At 44.2% G+C, this 16,955-nt stretch overlaps 1 protein-coding gene across 3 annotated transcripts in view; it reads right to left on the bottom strand.

The window, feature by feature from the left end:
* AK1 (adenylate kinase 1) overlaps positions 1-16,955 on the bottom strand; it is a 131,771-nt gene that overhangs the window by 30,991 nt on the left and 83,825 nt on the right. The gene's annotated exons all lie outside the window — the stretch shown is intronic.

The following is a 16,955-nucleotide window of genomic DNA, read 5'->3' as shown; positions in this document are numbered from 1 at the left end:
GAAGATAATGACCTTTAAGAGTACCTGACACCATACACAGTGCAATAAGCCACTGTGCTGACTAAATACTCACACTGTTCAATGGGAATCTATAAGCAGCATTAACAGTTAAAACGTAGAATCAGCATACAGTAATTGGCATTGCAGTGGATTGGGAAATGCATTTCATTTCCTCCCTAGTGCTTTCAGGCAAGATATGACATCTCTCTGGAGGCAACCTTTTCATCAGTCACCTCATTTCCCTGATGTCTTATTGTAATGAATGCAGCACAGAAGGTCAACCTGCAGAAGTACTGCGTCTTTAAGCTCCAGGCACTAAGTTTGTTTGCAGGCTTTGTTCGTCCCTGATATAAAGATCAGGCACATGCAATCTTCCTACTTCCTCACTGAAATTTTAATTTTTGGTAAATATAGCATTGTCTATCTCAGTAATTTTACTGGAACTTCAATTCTCGGATTCTCTTGATTTTGTAAATCATTTTCGAGAATATGGGAATACCCAAAACTCCAAACTGCGCAAGAACCAAGCCTAAAGTGTAGCAAGGATACTTAAATGAGGTGAGAGGAGCGCAGGGAAACTTTGGGGGTAAACTGATCCTCATGTGGGAAAAATTATTATAAGGGTAGAGTTTTTTTGGTATAACAGACTTTATATATCTCTTCTGATCCCCCAAAAAATTATTTCTTTCTAGAGAATTTATGTTGTATTGTTGGCTGTGACATAAGTAGGATTTACTTTATCCAATGGCTGACAAAGAAAGAAGATGCTGGTCCAGAAAAAGAATAAAATATATGGGTTTGGCATTGATCGAGCCGTGTGGCGGACCCCAGGCCCAAGGTACGGAATCAGGGAGAGACTACACACAGTCCTTGATTGTAGTATTTATTGGATATATTACATAAGTAGGTTAACAGTATTGAATGGTGACAGTACTTGTAGGCACTGATATGAGACAATGCAACAATTGTTGATCTGGCAATTTATCCAGGATTTGTAGTAGTAGCAGTAGGCTGCCACTGGTACACTGGGTGGTGCTATACGGCTGGTAAGGAGAACCTTAATGTGGCTATTCTGGATACCGTGATGTTTCCTCTCTACAGGCAAAGTCCCTGCTTTCACCATGCTTGCCAGGAACCTTTCTCTGAGCTATTCACTTTCCCTAGCCAGCAAGGTCTCTATCCCTGACCTACCACTTGCTACAGGAATGCCCGAATGATGCAGGAGGTCCTTTTTATAAGGTTCCTGGTCAAGATGGCTGCCTGAGGTACCCAAAGTTTTCAGTATCCAATCTCTGAGACCCTGACTGAGTCCACAAGGGGAAAATTCCCCTAACATTCTCCACGCCATCTGCAATAATGGCAGAGTGCCACCTAAAGGACAGAGGGGGAACCTTCACCTGTCTACAAGCATGTACCTGTTAGCACTAAACAATAGCAAAATATGGGGGAAGCCTGCCATAATGTTCAAGTATACTGTGCCTTATTGTACATTATAGTAAGGGTCCTGCCATTATTCCCCGGCACAATTCTGCAAATTATCAATATATAAAATGACCCACCAAAAATAGCATTGCAGTCACAATGCAGACAGTCTAAATGACAGTGTGCCTCTACTATTCTGGCCACACACACTGTAATGTTTAGAGACCTTTAATGAGTTTATAACCATAAAACCAACCAAATAGATGATGGCAACCCACCAACAGTTCCTATCAAGGGCATAAAATCTAAAGTGTTGGTAGTTGGTTGATCTATTTGGTGTTTTGTTTTGCTAAAAAAAGGTAGAGAGTGTCCGAAACTGCCAAAAAATGACCATATGAAGTAGCCAGCAATAGATGTTCACCTCTAACTAGCAGGGTGATTTATTATCAGCATCAAACAAGTAGACTCCTCCTCATAAAACCCCCCCCCCCAGGCCATCAGTCTTGTGCCTTCCCTCTAATACCCCACTAGACTGGACAGCTTTAGTATCAAACAAGACAACATAGTCACAGATGGCGCACTGAGAGGTAAAAATTCAGTTTCCCATTCTGCACCGGTACACACAAAGCCAACAACTACAAGAGAAGGACAAACTATGCTACTCTGCGAACAATTTGGTGCTAATTTTATTAGCCACCCAACGCGTTTCGTGAAAGAGTCACGTCGTCTGGGGTAGACGTTCACGAAACGCGTTGGGTGGCGTGACACGCTTTTCTGTCTCAATTGAACTGGTACCTGAAGGGATTTCGTTTTGGGCTCGCGATAGGCCGACGCCTACCCAATTTTGATGATATGCCCTTTGCTTCCTTACGTTTGTAAGTGCATTTCCTTTTTACTTTTGTGGTTTTATTAAACGTTTTTACACTATTTGGAGTATCTTTTCTTTTTATGGCGGACCTTTTTTTGATTCTCCAATGAAATATATATGAGTCCCGCTTCATAAGTGTTCCCTCCTGGTTTGGACGATTCAAGGGTGGCGTATCCCCCAATCTGGTCTACGTTAGAGAGTTCCATTGGGATGGCTTACGATTGATCTGTCTTCTGACCTGATTTGTGATAAGCGCTCCTTACTGGGGCATCTGGTAAGGGGCTAGGGTTATCTGTTTGGTGGAGGTACACCGTGTCTGGTCTCACGCTAATCCATAGGGCTTTGGATTGGACCTTCTTCATCAACACGTGGTGTTTTCACTTGGACTCACAAAAGGACTTTATAATATTGTTACATTTACGTTGTTTAATTTTTTTCATAATGTACAGTTATATTGGTTTTATTTTCACATGTTTTCTTTTTTGAATGCTTGGTATCACAGACTTAGCATCACGTATTTTATTTAGAGTTTATGAGGGTCACTGTATATGTTTACTCTACAATTTGTAGGCTATACACATATATTTTGTCACATCTAGTTCCCAGATTTTAGCTTTATGAAGTTTTTTTTGGGTAGCTTATATCCTAATAGAAATATTGGGGATTGCGCAGTTCTCCTCTTTTTTTCTTTTTTTTTTCTTTTATTAACACAAAGGCACAAATCACAACAACGAAGAACCAAACAGACTACGCACTGGTGTAGCTCGCTCATCCATTTCTTTATGGACCTTGCTTTGTGCACTGGTCCAAATCATTTGGTGGAGGGGGGATTATGGTGTGAAGTTGTTTTTCAGGGGTTGGGTTTGGCCCCTTAGTTCTAGCGAAGGCAACTCTTAAGGTGTCAGCATACCAAGACATTTTGGACAATTTCCCAACTTTGTGGGAACAATTTGGGGATGGCCCTTTCCTGTTCCAACATGACTGCGCACCAGTGCACAAAGCAAGGTCCATAAAGACATGGATGAGCGAGTTTGGGGTGGATTGTGAGGGATTGTCTCGGTTATTGTTTGAACACTTTTAAAGTAGTAAGGTGTGGTGGGTGGCTATTCTCCCCAACTGGTATCTCCTCCTCCTCTAGATTGGATAATGGGGCCCTATGTCTATGTGTATAATAGTGTCCTGGAACACCAGGGGTCTGAACTCCAAAATGAAGAGGTTACTGTGTTCCAATTTCTGCAGTGACAGTCGGGGGGGGGGGGGGGTGACTCCTGAGTCTTCGGAGACCCTGGGTGGCCCACTCATATCATTCGACCTACTGAAACCTCTCGAGAGGAGTGAGTATATTGATACACAAATCTTTACCCTTTCGCCTATTGGCACTGGAAGTATACCATGGAGGCCGATCTGTCATCATTCACACAAATATGAATCTAGAGGTTATCGTAGGATTGTATGTTCCCACTCCTGCCTCGGTTTCCTTCCTTTATCAGTTAGTGTCTAAAATCTCACAATATGCCATTGACAATATCCTGATGTTGGGAGACTTCAATATAGTCCTGGACCCTGGAATGGACAGACTATCTCAGACATCCGGCTCTGCCACTAAATTGAAGGCATGGCCAGAAGTTATTAACTTCACGGACGTCTGGCAGTGGAAACACCCCCAACTGAGGGCATTTACCTGTCACTCGGCTACATACAAAATGTTCTCCAGGATTGACTTGGTTTATTCTGGGGAAGTCTGTCCTTTCTAGGATAAGGGACATTACTATGCTGCCTAGGGGGGGTCTCGGACCATGCCCCAGTCTCCCTGCAACTGGGGTTGTCGTGCCCACCATCAGAGGGCCTGTGGCAACTCTCTAGGTTCTGGTTGTCCGACGCGAGGGTGGATATGCCATGTAAGGCTGATATGATAGCTTTCTGGGACTCGAGACAGATCTGTCCCTCTCATCTGGGAGGCCTTTAAAGTGGTTGTAAACCCTTAGAAACCACTTTGACCTACAGGTCAGCCTAGATTAAGGCTTACCTGTAGGTCCAAGAAATATCTCCTAAACCTACACGGTTTAGGAGATATTTACAAAAAGTATGTGCCGTAGACAGCGGCGTGCAGGTGCACTGGGCTTGCCGCTGTAAATGGCGATATGCCGTTAGTGGCGGCTCCCATGCGCATACGCGGGAGTGACGTCATTGCTGCTCTGGCACTGTGAGTGGCCGGAGCAGCGATACCCAGAAGAAGATGGACGCTCCGTGCTACAGGGAACAGCGGTGACATCGCTGGCTCCTGTGTCAGGTAAGTGACACATAATGGGCTACTATGCGATGCACAGTAGCCCATTATGCTTTACCTTTGCAGGGAGCAAAGAGGAAGTAAACCCATCAGGGTTTACTTCCTTTTAAAGTCTGTATGAGGGGTAGCTTTCAGGAGCATATTGGGAAAATCCGCAAAGGGGCTCACAGGGAACTGCAGGAGGCTCAGGCTAAGGCTGAGGCACTGGAGACTGCCTATATTAGGGAACGCACACCTTAGGCTTATTCCTCCCTTTAGGAGGACCTGAGGGATGTGTCCCTCATCCGTATCTCCACTACAAAAATACACCTGCTCCATCAGAGCCAAATAATTTTTGAACAAGGAGAGAGGAGTAGTCGCTTGTTGGCCTGGTTGTCACGGGAACACACCTCCCTGGTGTCCATAACCTAAATTCAGTCTACTAATGGGGTGACCCTACTCGCATCAACACCTGGTTTGCCACTTACTACCAGGAACTTTATAGCCCTAGGGTGCAGTTTACCGAGTGGGAGATGCATGCGTATCTGGAATAAGCAGACTTGCCATAACTTATAGACACTGCCAGGGAGATGTTGGCTAGGCCCCTGACACTTAAGGGGATCCAAGCAGCGGTTAAATCTCTGCAGAGTGGGAATTCTATAAACAATATGCAGACAATCTCCTGCCCACCTACCGTGAAGTCCTTGCGAAGGCCCTCGATGGTGGTGCACTGCCCCCCTCTGTCTGAGGCAGGGGTAGTCGTCCTCCCTAAGCCTGACAAGAACCCTGAATTGTGCTCCTCTTACCAGTCCATATCTCTCATAAATGTTCATCTAAAAATACTTGCTAAAGTACTAGCTGGCTGCTTGAACGTGGGGATCACAGCCTTAATCCACCCTGACCAATCTGGGTTCATGCCGGGCAGAGGAACACATATTAATATATGCAGATTGCTGACACATATGGATAGAGTGCCGGAGGACAGCCTATGGGTGGTGGTATCTTTGGATGTTGAAAAATCATTTGATTCGGTTGAATGGGAGTTCCTCTGGGTTGTCCTCCGGAAATTTTGGTTTGGGCCAATATTTATTAAATGGCTATGCATGATGTATGTCTCTCCCAGAGAACGGGTCTGTACTAACAACTCACTCACACAGGCCTTCCTGTTGGGCAGGGGTGCCCGCTTTCACCCGAGCTGTTTGCTCTAGCATTGGAGCTCCTGGCATTGTAGATCCGAGCTGAGCCTGCGAGTGGGAGTGGTGGAGGAGAAAATATCTTTATGTGCAGGTTATACTATCCTGTATTTAAATGATGTCTCCTCCTCACTCCCAGCATCCCTGCAGCTGGTCGATGAGTTCGGGTCATATTCAGGACTTAGAGTAAATTGGGATAAATCCCTAATCTACCCCTCGAACCCCTCCAGACCTAGTCCATCCATGCACAGTCCGCTTGTCTGGGTGGACAGCTTTAAATATCTGGGGTATACTTATGGGTGGGCCGGTTGCTAGGTACATGGATCCCAATCTGTCTTCCCTGCTGGCAAAGTTTGCCAATCGTTGCGTAGAATGGAGTTCACTCCCCCTAACCCCGGTTGGCAGAGTAAATTTGATAAAAATGATCTTCCTCCCAAAATTCTTGTACTCTTTCAGGAACAGGCCACTCTTGATTCTAGCATCATACTTTAATAAACTAAAATCCATAGAAATCCATATGGCTGGGCAATCCCAATCTTCCCCATATGCGTAGTGTACCAGACCCACAGGTATGGGCATCTAGGGACATTGCGGGGTTAAAGCACCTGGTGAATGGGGGCAGGTTGTGCAAATTCCTAGAACTGAAGACAACGTACAATCTTCCCAACTGGATGTTCTTCCTCTTTCTGCAGGTGAGACATGCCTTTCAACATCCGTTTCCTAGTGGTGTCAGTCTCGAGTCAGACCTGGTGGAACGATTGTTGACTGCCAAAGTCCTGATAGGCCCCTTGTCCGCAATATATTTCCACCTCTCGGCATCCACACCCACTAAATTAACTAAAATCTTTACATAATGGAAGCATGATTTACCATCCCTCATGGAGGAGGACTGGGAGAACTGCGTCTCCTCATATGTTTCGAACATGATCTCTGCTAGAAACTGTTTTATACAGCTAACATTTTTACACCGGGCCTATTATACACCATGTAGATTGGCTGCTATCTACTCAGACAGGTCCCCAGCCTGCCTTAGATGTGGGGACCCAGAGGCCTCCTTTATACACATGACATGGTCCTGCCCTCTTTTGCAGGGGTTCTGGGAACCGGTCCTGGCAGATGTTAATCAGGCAGCAGGGACCTGACTCCCACTACGTCCTGAAATTGAATTGAACGTTACTACTGACTATGCAATGGGAAAATACACAAAACTGTTTGTTGTACTCCACATACTATGCCCACTCTGCTGAGATGGAAACCTGGGGTGCCGCCCACCATCGCCACCTGGAGGAATACCCTGAATGCAGTATTGCCTCCTATATAAAATAACATACATTAGCAGGAATTGTCCGAGCAAGTTTGATAAGATATGGTGCTCTTGGATATGGTCCTCTTGTGCCCACATCTAGGGGTGTGGATCATGAACCAGGAATTGTTTGTACATGCCCCCCCCCCCCCCTTGCTCCTGGGCGGTGCTCTGCCTCTTCTCTCCCCCCCCCCCCCCCCCGTCCTGCTTCCCCTCCCCCCTCCGGGGAACCCTTTTAACATAACTATTCAAGACTCACTGGTTCGGGTGAGAGAGTCCTTCTGATAATAATCTGCTAACCCTTTTCTCCAAACATTGTTGAATGTTTGTCGGCTACTACCTGTACAGTTGTAGTGAACACTGTTTCTATAACAACCTTAGCACTCTTATTTACTTGAACAACTGACATGCAAATATTGACTTAAATACTGAATAAAGTTTACTTGTTAAAAAAAAAAGACACTACTGATAAGTACAGCCATTACCTCCTCTAAACTACACACAAACACACATCAGGCTGTGCAGAAGATGATGCTGACAAGCAAGACACCTATTAGCACCATATCACTGCCGTAACTTACACAAACCAATCGGATATTGCCTTTCATTTCTCTAAGCTTTGGAAGATAGCCATTGGCGGCTCATCTGGTTTACTGCTCTTTGCTTCTTAAATAAGACTGACAATGTTCAATGCAATAAATGAACTTGTCTGCATGCAAATATAAAATTGTATCACCAATGACCTTGGCTACAGCAGTTTCCAGGGACCACCTCCTCAGCGGATTGATGAGCAGTGTGAGGATGGCAGGCTGGTAGGCTTCACCATGACAGATCTATGATGGTTTGCTTGTTAAACCGCATGCAGAGGAGTAGAGGGAAGCAAAAGGGAGATGGGAGGCAGAGTGACGCAGGAGGAGATGGTGAGAAAGGATTAACCAGTGAACTTCCAAGCAAAAATGAACGCAGGCTTTCCAGACAGAAAACTATTCGCTCTGTAAATGTAAAGGGGATTTTCAAGCACAGTGGAAATTCCCTTGAGAATAATTCTACACAAAGATCAGGGTGTAGGAGCAGAAGCGGGAGAACCTTCAAAATTACAGGTACAAATTCAGGAAGAACTGATAACTGGTAGACCTATCATACCATGCCGTAAGCTGAGCTCCTTACATTGGGTGTCCCCCTCTGGTCCAGAGAGGTAAGCTATATCAATAACATAGGAGAATGATATCTCAAGGAGATTGTACAATTATGTTGTAAAGTGTATGACCAGCTTTATTCAATGGTGATAAGTCACCACTCCTGTATCATTTACTGGCATATGTGAATTTTAACCTGAGCTATAGGACTCTGTAAACAGCCAGTCTTTTTTTAACACAGTAGATTAGAAGGACTTGGAAAACATGTCAAATAGATCTGAATGTGCCACCTGCTGCCCACTACAGCAATGTCATTCTAACTTTACAGGGCAGGTCCCAACAGACCACCTGCTAACTGCTAAAATACATGCAGCTTTTCCATCGACTCAACACATGGTCCTTCCTCTGGTACAATGGTAACCTCATTGCCCTTTCCCTGTTACCATGGCACTTTCATTGTTCTTCCTCTGGTACCATGGCACTTTCATTGCCCTTTCTCTGGTACCATGGCACTTTCATTGCCCTTTCTCTGGTACCATGGCACTGTCATTGCCCTTTCTCTGGTACCATGGCACTCTCATTGCCACCTCTCTGGTATCACGGCACTCTCATTGCCCTTTCTCTAGTACCATGGCACACTCATTGTCACCTCTCTGAAACTGCTGCCTCTTCTGCCTACCCCTCAGACTAGCTCTGCGGACATGCACCCATCTACTGCAACCGTTATCATAACCCTTACTCTGTGTGTAAGACTAGTTTTTCTAACTAAAGCCTAGTACACACAATTAGATTATCTGACGAATGATTGTCCTTTTTTTTTTTTTTTTGCATGCTAGTCTCCATATCGAAAACAAATAGGTTACAAGTACGAAGTTCTCGTACGACAGAATAAAAATCCTGAAGTGATGTAATGTATTTGTATTGTATTTTCAGAAAAAAATTTACTGAATAAACAAAAATTGTACGATCCCCAATCATTCAGCAAGATTTCTCGTTCAAAGGTGTCTTCTATACAGATAACGAGCTGAGATTAGGAGCACTCTCTTAAAGGAAGTGCTCCTAATCTCAGCTTGTCACCTGTATAAAAGACACCTGTCCACAGAAGCAATCAATCAATCAGATTCCAATCTCTCCACCATAACCAAGACCAAAGAACTGTCCAAGGATGTCAGGGACAAGATTGTTGACCTACACAAGGTTGGAATGGGCTACAAGAGAATTGCCGAGCAGCTTGGTGAGAGGGTGAGAACAGTTGGTGCGATTATTCGCAGATGGAAGAAACACAAAATAATTGTCAATCTCCCTCTGTCTGGGGCTCCATGCAAGATCTCACCTCATGGAGTTTCAATGATGATGAGAATGGTGAAGAATTAGCCTAGAACTATACGGGAAAATCTTGTGAATGATCTCAAGGCAGCTGGAACCGAGGTCACCAAGAAAACAATTAGTAACTCACTACGCTGTGAAGGACTGAAATCCTGCAGTGACCGGAAGGTCCCCCTGCTCAAGAAAGCACATGTACAGACCCGTCTGAAGTTAATGAACATCTGAATGATTCAGAGGAGAACTGGGTGAAAGTGTTGAGGCCATAATCAAGCTCTCTGGCATCAACTCAACTCGCTGTGTTTGGAGGAGGAGGAATACTGCCTATGACCCCAAGAACACCATCCCCACCGTCAAACATGGAGGTGGAAACATTATGCTTTGGGGTGTTTTTCTGCTAAGGGGACAGGACAACTTCACCGCATCAGAAAGTTCTTGCACGTGGACAGTTAGACATTTTTTTTTATGCTGTACATTGTCCTGTGCATGGGGGGATCAGGGGGACTCGGATGGAAGGGAAGGCTCTGATGTGATGGGGGGGTTCTGATGTAAAAGGGGGAATCAGATGGAAAGGAAGGCTCTGATGTGATGGGGGGGGTTCTGATGTAAAAGGGGGACTATGATGGTAGGAAAGGCTTTGATGTGATGGGGGATATTTGATGTAGAAGAGGGACTCTGATGGTAGGAAAGGCTCTGAAGTGATGGGGGGGGGGGGGCTTCTGATGTAAAAGGGGGACTCAGATTTAAGGGAAGGCTCTGATGTGATGGGGGATATGTGATGTAGAAGAGGGACTTTAAAGGAAGGTAGGCCTCCTGTGTGATGGGGGTGGGGGGATAGAGGGGCTTCTGATGTAAAAGGGGGACTCTGATGGAAGAGAAGCTTCTGATGTCATGGTGGGCTTCTGATGTGATGGGGGGCTTCTAATGTGAAAGAGTGATTCTGATGGAAAGGAGCGCTTCTGGTGTGATGGGGGTGTGTCTGATATAAAAGAGGGACTCTGATGGAAGAGAAGCTTCTGATGTCATGGTGGGCTTCTGATGTGATGGGGGGCTTCTGATGTAAAAGTGGAACTCTGACAGAAGTGAGGCCTCTGGTGTGATGGGGGTGCGGGGGATAGAGGGGCTTCTGTTGCAAAAGGGGGACTCTGATGGAAGGAAACGCTCTGATATGATGGGGGGCTTCTGGTGTAAAAGGGGGACTATAATGGAAGGAAAGGCTCTGATATGATGGGGGGGCCCTTGATGTAAAAGGGGGACTCTGATGGTAGGGAAGGCTCTGATGTGATGGGGGCTTCTGGTGTAAAAGGGGGACTATAATGGAAGGAAAGGCTCTGATGTAATGGGGGGCCCTTGATGTAAAAGGGGATTCTGATGGAAGGGAGGGATCTTGATATAAAAGGGGGGCTCTAATGTGAAAAGAGGGACTCAAGGTGAAAGGAGGGACTCAAGGTGAAAAGGGGGGGGGGCTCAAATGCCAAAGGGACAACTCTGATGTAAAGTTATTTCTTGGAGTGTGTTTTTTCATTTATTTAAAGTGCTATGAAACCCAAAAGCAAACATTTATTAGATTGCAGCTTACTGATTCTTAGATGTGATGGCTATATTAGTGTGCTCTTTCTTTCCCCTTGTCACCTGGCGATGTAGCAAGTAAGTCTGTTGTTTTTCAAAAGAAAATGCTTTCCTGGAGAAGTAGCAGTTAGAGGGTTTATACAAACCATTGACCACTAAAAAGGGTTCTTGCAATGACCAAATCTTATTTATCCCAAAAGGCCAAAAAAAGGGGGCTGTAACTGATTTTTAAAGTGTGAGCAACTGATTATAAAATTTGAGCTGACAGGGGTTCTAATCCCCTTCCACTCTATTCAAAACTTTAAAAAAGTGTTTTGGCTTTAGGCACACTTTAAGGACCCATTGACACACCTACATACACGTGAATGCCCATTAACACACATTTTTGTGCATTAAAGTGTGTCTTAACTACTGATTGCAAACCGCCGTCATTATACATTGTATGGCAGTACTTTGAATTCTCTTCAGCGGTGGGTGGTCCTCTTTCAGATAAAAGTGGTCTCTGTGGCGGATTTGCAAGATCACTTTTATTGGCGGTGGAGATGATCCGATTCTATCCCCTCCGTAGAATTGAGCAGAGTGAAGCAAAGATGGCCCCCACTTGGCTCCATAACATCGGGTGATGGAAGCGACATAAAAACTTCACTTAAAGGAATAAAAGTGACCCAAAATAGTTTTTTTTTAAAAAGGAGAGTGCCGTAAAAAAAAAAAAAAAAAAGGAAAGTCAGATTATTATTTTTTTTTATTAAATCGCCCCATCCCGCTGAGCTTGCGCACAGAAGCGAACGCATACTTAAGTTGCGCCCGCATATGAAAGCGCTGTTTAGGTATCACTGTGATAGTTAGAGCGAGAGGAATAATTCTAGCAAAATACCTCCTCTGTGACTCAAAACTGGTAACCAGTAAAAATTGTATACATTGCCTATGGAGATTTTTAAGGGTCAAAGTTTGTCGCCAGTCCACAAGCAATGCAGTTTTGAAGGATGACATGTTGGGTATCAGTTTACTTGGCGTAACATTATCTTTCACAATATAAAAAAAAATTGGGCTAACTTTACTGATGTCTTATTTTTTTATTCAAAAAGTGTAACATAAAGTAATGCAACGACCGCCATTTTATTCTCTAGGGCAGTGACAGTGAACCTTGACACCCCATCTGTTTTGAAACTACATTTCCCATGATGTTCGACTACACTGCAGAGTGCCTGAACATCATGGGAAATGTAAGTCCAAAGCATCTGGGGTGCCAAGGTTCACCATCGCTGCTCTAGGGTGTCTGAAATAAAATATACGACCAACACACATATATAGAAGTATTGTACCCCAACACACATATATAGATGTATTGTACCCCAACACACATCTATAGAAGTATTGTACCCCAACACACACATATATAGATGTATTGTACCCCAACACACATCTATAGAAGTATTGTACCCCAACACACATCTATAGATGTATTGTACCCCAACACACACATATAGATGTATTGTACCCCAACACACATCTATAGATGTATTGTACCCCAACACACATCTATAGCTGTATTGTACCCCAACGCACATCTATAGATGTATTGTACCCCAACTCGCATATATAGATGTATTGTACCCCAACACATATCTATAGATGTATTGTACCCCAACTCGAATCTATAAATGTATTGTACCCCAACTCACATCTACAGATGTATTGTACCCCAACACACATCTACAGATGTATTGTACCCCAACCCCACATCTATAGATGTATTGTACCCCAACTCACATCTATAGATGTATTGTACCCCAACCCCACATCTATAGATGTATTGTACCCCTACTCACATCTATAGATGTAATGTACCCCAACTCACACACACATATATATATATATATATATATATATATATATATATATATATATATACATATATATAAAATATATGTGTGTGTATTGTACCCCAACTCGCATATACAGCCTGATGCAATGCACCACAATAGGCAACACTAGTGCACTGCAATGCACAGAGCATTTACACCTGTTTTTTTTTTTGATGTGTTGAGCTCAGTGTGTTGTCAGCCCATTTAAAAGTTGATTTCAAATTCATTTGAATTCAAGGCGCACAAAATGCGCTTTAATGCATTAAAATGCATGCACTGAAGTGGACAGTGTCACGGTGTGAATGGACCAAAGGTCCAAGTATTTAAAAAATTGTGCTTCCTGCAGTGACACCTAGTGGATGTTACTTCAATCTGCAGATAGTATAGTGAATTAGCGTTAACATAAAGGGACTCTAAATTACATCCTTACTCCATATATAATCCAAACACATCCACTACTTAACCAATTCAGCCCCGGAAGGTTTCACCCCCTTCCTGACCAGGCATTTTTTGCGATCCGGCTTTGCGTTGCTTTAACTGACAAGTGCGATGCTGTACCCTGGGGGTCTTTCGCCAAGTGGGGGATTTCAATAAGTGGAAGCACTTCTGACTCTGCACTTATTAACTGACTATCTGATTATCTGACTGTCTCATCTGAGAATCTCTTCTCTCACCCTACAGGTATGTGCTAACTGAACCATCTCCACCCAAAAACTGAAACACTGCTATCTGCTTTCATGTTTGTCTTTAAAAATGCTGGTATGTGCTAACTGAACCATCTCCACCCAAAAACTGAAACACTGCTATCTGCTTTCATGTTTGTCTTTAAAAATGCTGGTATGTGCTAACTGAACCATCTCCACCCAAAAACTGAAACACTGCTATCTGCTTTCATGTTTGTCTTTAAAAATGCTGGTATGTGCTAACTGAACCATCTCCACCCAAAAACTGAAACACTGCTATCTGCTTTCATGTTTGTCTTTAAAAATGCTGGTATGTGCTAACTGAACCATCTCCACCCAAAAACTGAAACACTGCTATCTGCTTTCATGTTTGTCTTTAAAAATGCTGGTATGTGCTAACTGAACCATCTCCACCCAAAAACTGAAACACTGCTATCTGCTTTCATGTTTGTCTTTAAAAATGCTGGTATGTGCTAACTGAACCATCTCCACCCAAAAACTGAAACACTGCTATCTGCTTTCATGTTTGTCTTTAAAAATGCTGGTATGTGCTAACTGAACCATCTCCACCCAAAAACTGAAACACTGCTATCTGCTTTCATGTTTGTCTTTAAAAATGCTGGTATGTGCTAACTGAACCATCTCCACCCAAAAACTGAAACACTGCTATCTGCTTTCATGTTTGTCTTTAAAAATGCTGGTATGTGCTAACTGAACCATCTCCACCCAAAAACTGAAACACTGCTATCTGCTTTCATGTTTGTCTTTAAAAATGCTGGTATGTGCTAACTGAACCATCTCCACCCAAAAACTGAAACACTGCTATCTGCTTTCATGTTTGTCTTTAAAAATGCTGGTATGTGCTAACTGAACCATCTCCACCCAAAAACTGAAACACTGCTATCTGCTTTCATGTTTGTCTTTAAAAATGCTGGTATGTGCTAACTGAACCATCTCCACCCAAAAACTGAAACACTGCTATCTGCTTTCATGTTTGTCTTTAAAAATGCTGGTATGTGCTAACTGAACCATCTCCACCCAAAAACTGAAACACTGCTATCTGCTTTCATGTTTGTCTTTAGAAATGCTGGTATGTTTTCTTTGCTCAACAGTCTGTATCCCTGTCCAAATCACAATGCTTTATTATCTGCCTTGTCTTACCCAAAATTATGGCCCCTCTAACTTTAGTGCCCTCTTTCTAGCCTGTTTCTGAAGTTAGAATTTAGCCCTGTTAACCATCCAAGCTTTATTGCCTCCTGATTGATAATTGAAATCCACCCACACCCCACCCCTATCAGTATAAAGCTAACCTTCACTTTGGGGGAAGCTAATGCTGGGGGTCTTTCGCCAAGTGGGGGATTTCAATAAGTGGAAGCACTTCTGACTCTGCACTTCAGCGAATGCACAAAGCAAAGGTACACAAGAAAATACTTTGAACAACGCTGCATAGACACCAGGTGACCTTGTTTAACCCTTTAGCACTTTCTCCTTATAACATGCATTCTCTACCACTCCTTCTGACAGCTCTGTCCTCTCTACTAAAATTATCTCAACTCCACCCCACTTCTCCCCCCCACAGCATATATATATCACCCTCACTCCTGTCCTCTCCTTATTACTGCACCCACCAACTCCTGCTAATTCTAAATCCACACACACTAAAAGTCTCCAAGACCCTGGGGCATGTCCCTTCATATAAATCACACTCCCATATTGCCTCCCTCACCCTCCTGCTTCTCCTGACTTCTGGAGATATATCCCCAAACCCTGGACCTCCATCATTAAACTGTACCCATCACCCTGCACCCTCTGGCAGCAGCCGCAATCAACACAATTTAATTCCGATTTCTATTCTTCCCAAGTCCAGACTCCCTTTCTCTTGTGCTCTTTGGAACTCCCGCTCTGTCTGCAACAAACTCACCTCTCTCCATGACATCTTTATCACCAACTCATTTAACCTACTCGCCGTCACCGAAACCTGGCTCCACGAATCAGACACTGCATCTTCTGCGGCCCTATCCCATGGTGGGCTTCTTTGGACTCACTCCCCCAGATCCAATGGACATAAGGGAGGAGGTGTTGGAATCCTTCTAGCCCCACATAGCACCTTCCAGGTACTTCAGCCACCTCCTTCTCTGTCACTCTCCTCTTTCGAAGCACACTGCATTCGTCTCTTCACGCCAATTTCTTTAAGAATAGCCGTGATCTACAGGCCCCCTGGACCAGTATCAACTTTTCTTGATGACTTCTCTGCCTGGCTACCCTACTTTCTTTCTTCTGAAATCCCCACAATCAATCTCGGGGACTTCAACATCCCTATTAATACTAACACCTCTGCTCCTTCCAAACTTCTCAGCCTAACCTCCTCCTTTGACCTGAAACAGTGGATACATGATCCTACTCACTCCGGGGGCAATATCCTTGACCTCGTTTTCTCTCACCTTTGCACTCCATGCAACCTCTCTAACTATCCATTCCCTCTCTCTGATCACCACCTTATTAGTTTCACTCTCTCCCTCTCCTTCACCTCCTCTCCCTCCAACCGCATTAAAGTTACCCGCAGAAACCTACGTCATCTCAAGCCTTCCCTTCTCTACTCTGCTCTTGACAACCTCCACGACAAAATCTCACCCCTATCCTGCACCAACCTAGCCACTTCTGTCTACAACACTTCACTTCTGGCCTCTCTGGACTCTCTGGCCCCCCTCACCACACACAGGATCAAGCCCCGACCCCTTCAACCTTGGCAAACAGATGTCACTAGAAGTTTGAAAAAACGTAGTCGTGCTCATGAGCGCCTGTGGCGCAAGACCAAGTCTCAGAGAGATTTCAACCAATATAAATCTGCCCTCCAAAACTACAATTCTAGCCTCCTCTCTGCCAAGCAGAACTATTTTATCACTCTCATCAGCAACCTATCATCCCGCCCCCGTCAACTCTTCTCTACTTTCAACTCTCTACTTCGTCCTCCACCACCTCCACCCACCAACTCACTCACTGCCCAGGAGATTGCTAATCACTTCAAACAGAAGATTGATACAATTCGCGCAGAGATCTCTACTGTTCTAATACCCCCCACGCTTTACACTTCATGCCCACAGTCACAATCATTACTTCCCTCTTTCAACCCCACCACTATAGACGAAGTTGCTAAACTACTTGGTAATGTCCACCTTACCACCTGCCCTCTGGATCCTGTTCCCTCGCAAATGCTACATTCACCCTCTGACTCTATGCTACACTCTCTAACTCACATCTTCAATCTCTCACTCTCTTCTGGCATCTTCCCCAACTCTCTAAAACATGCACTTGTCAAACCCATACTTA

This window comes from Lithobates pipiens, unplaced genomic scaffold (genome assembly GCF_037356315.1).
Source record: "Lithobates pipiens isolate NorthernLeopardFrog02 unplaced genomic scaffold, aLitPip1_a1.2 Scaffold_1, whole genome shotgun sequence".
Taxonomy (NCBI): domain Eukaryota; kingdom Metazoa; phylum Chordata; class Amphibia; order Anura; family Ranidae; genus Lithobates; species Lithobates pipiens.
This window is presented reverse-complemented; position numbering and strand designations above follow the sequence as displayed.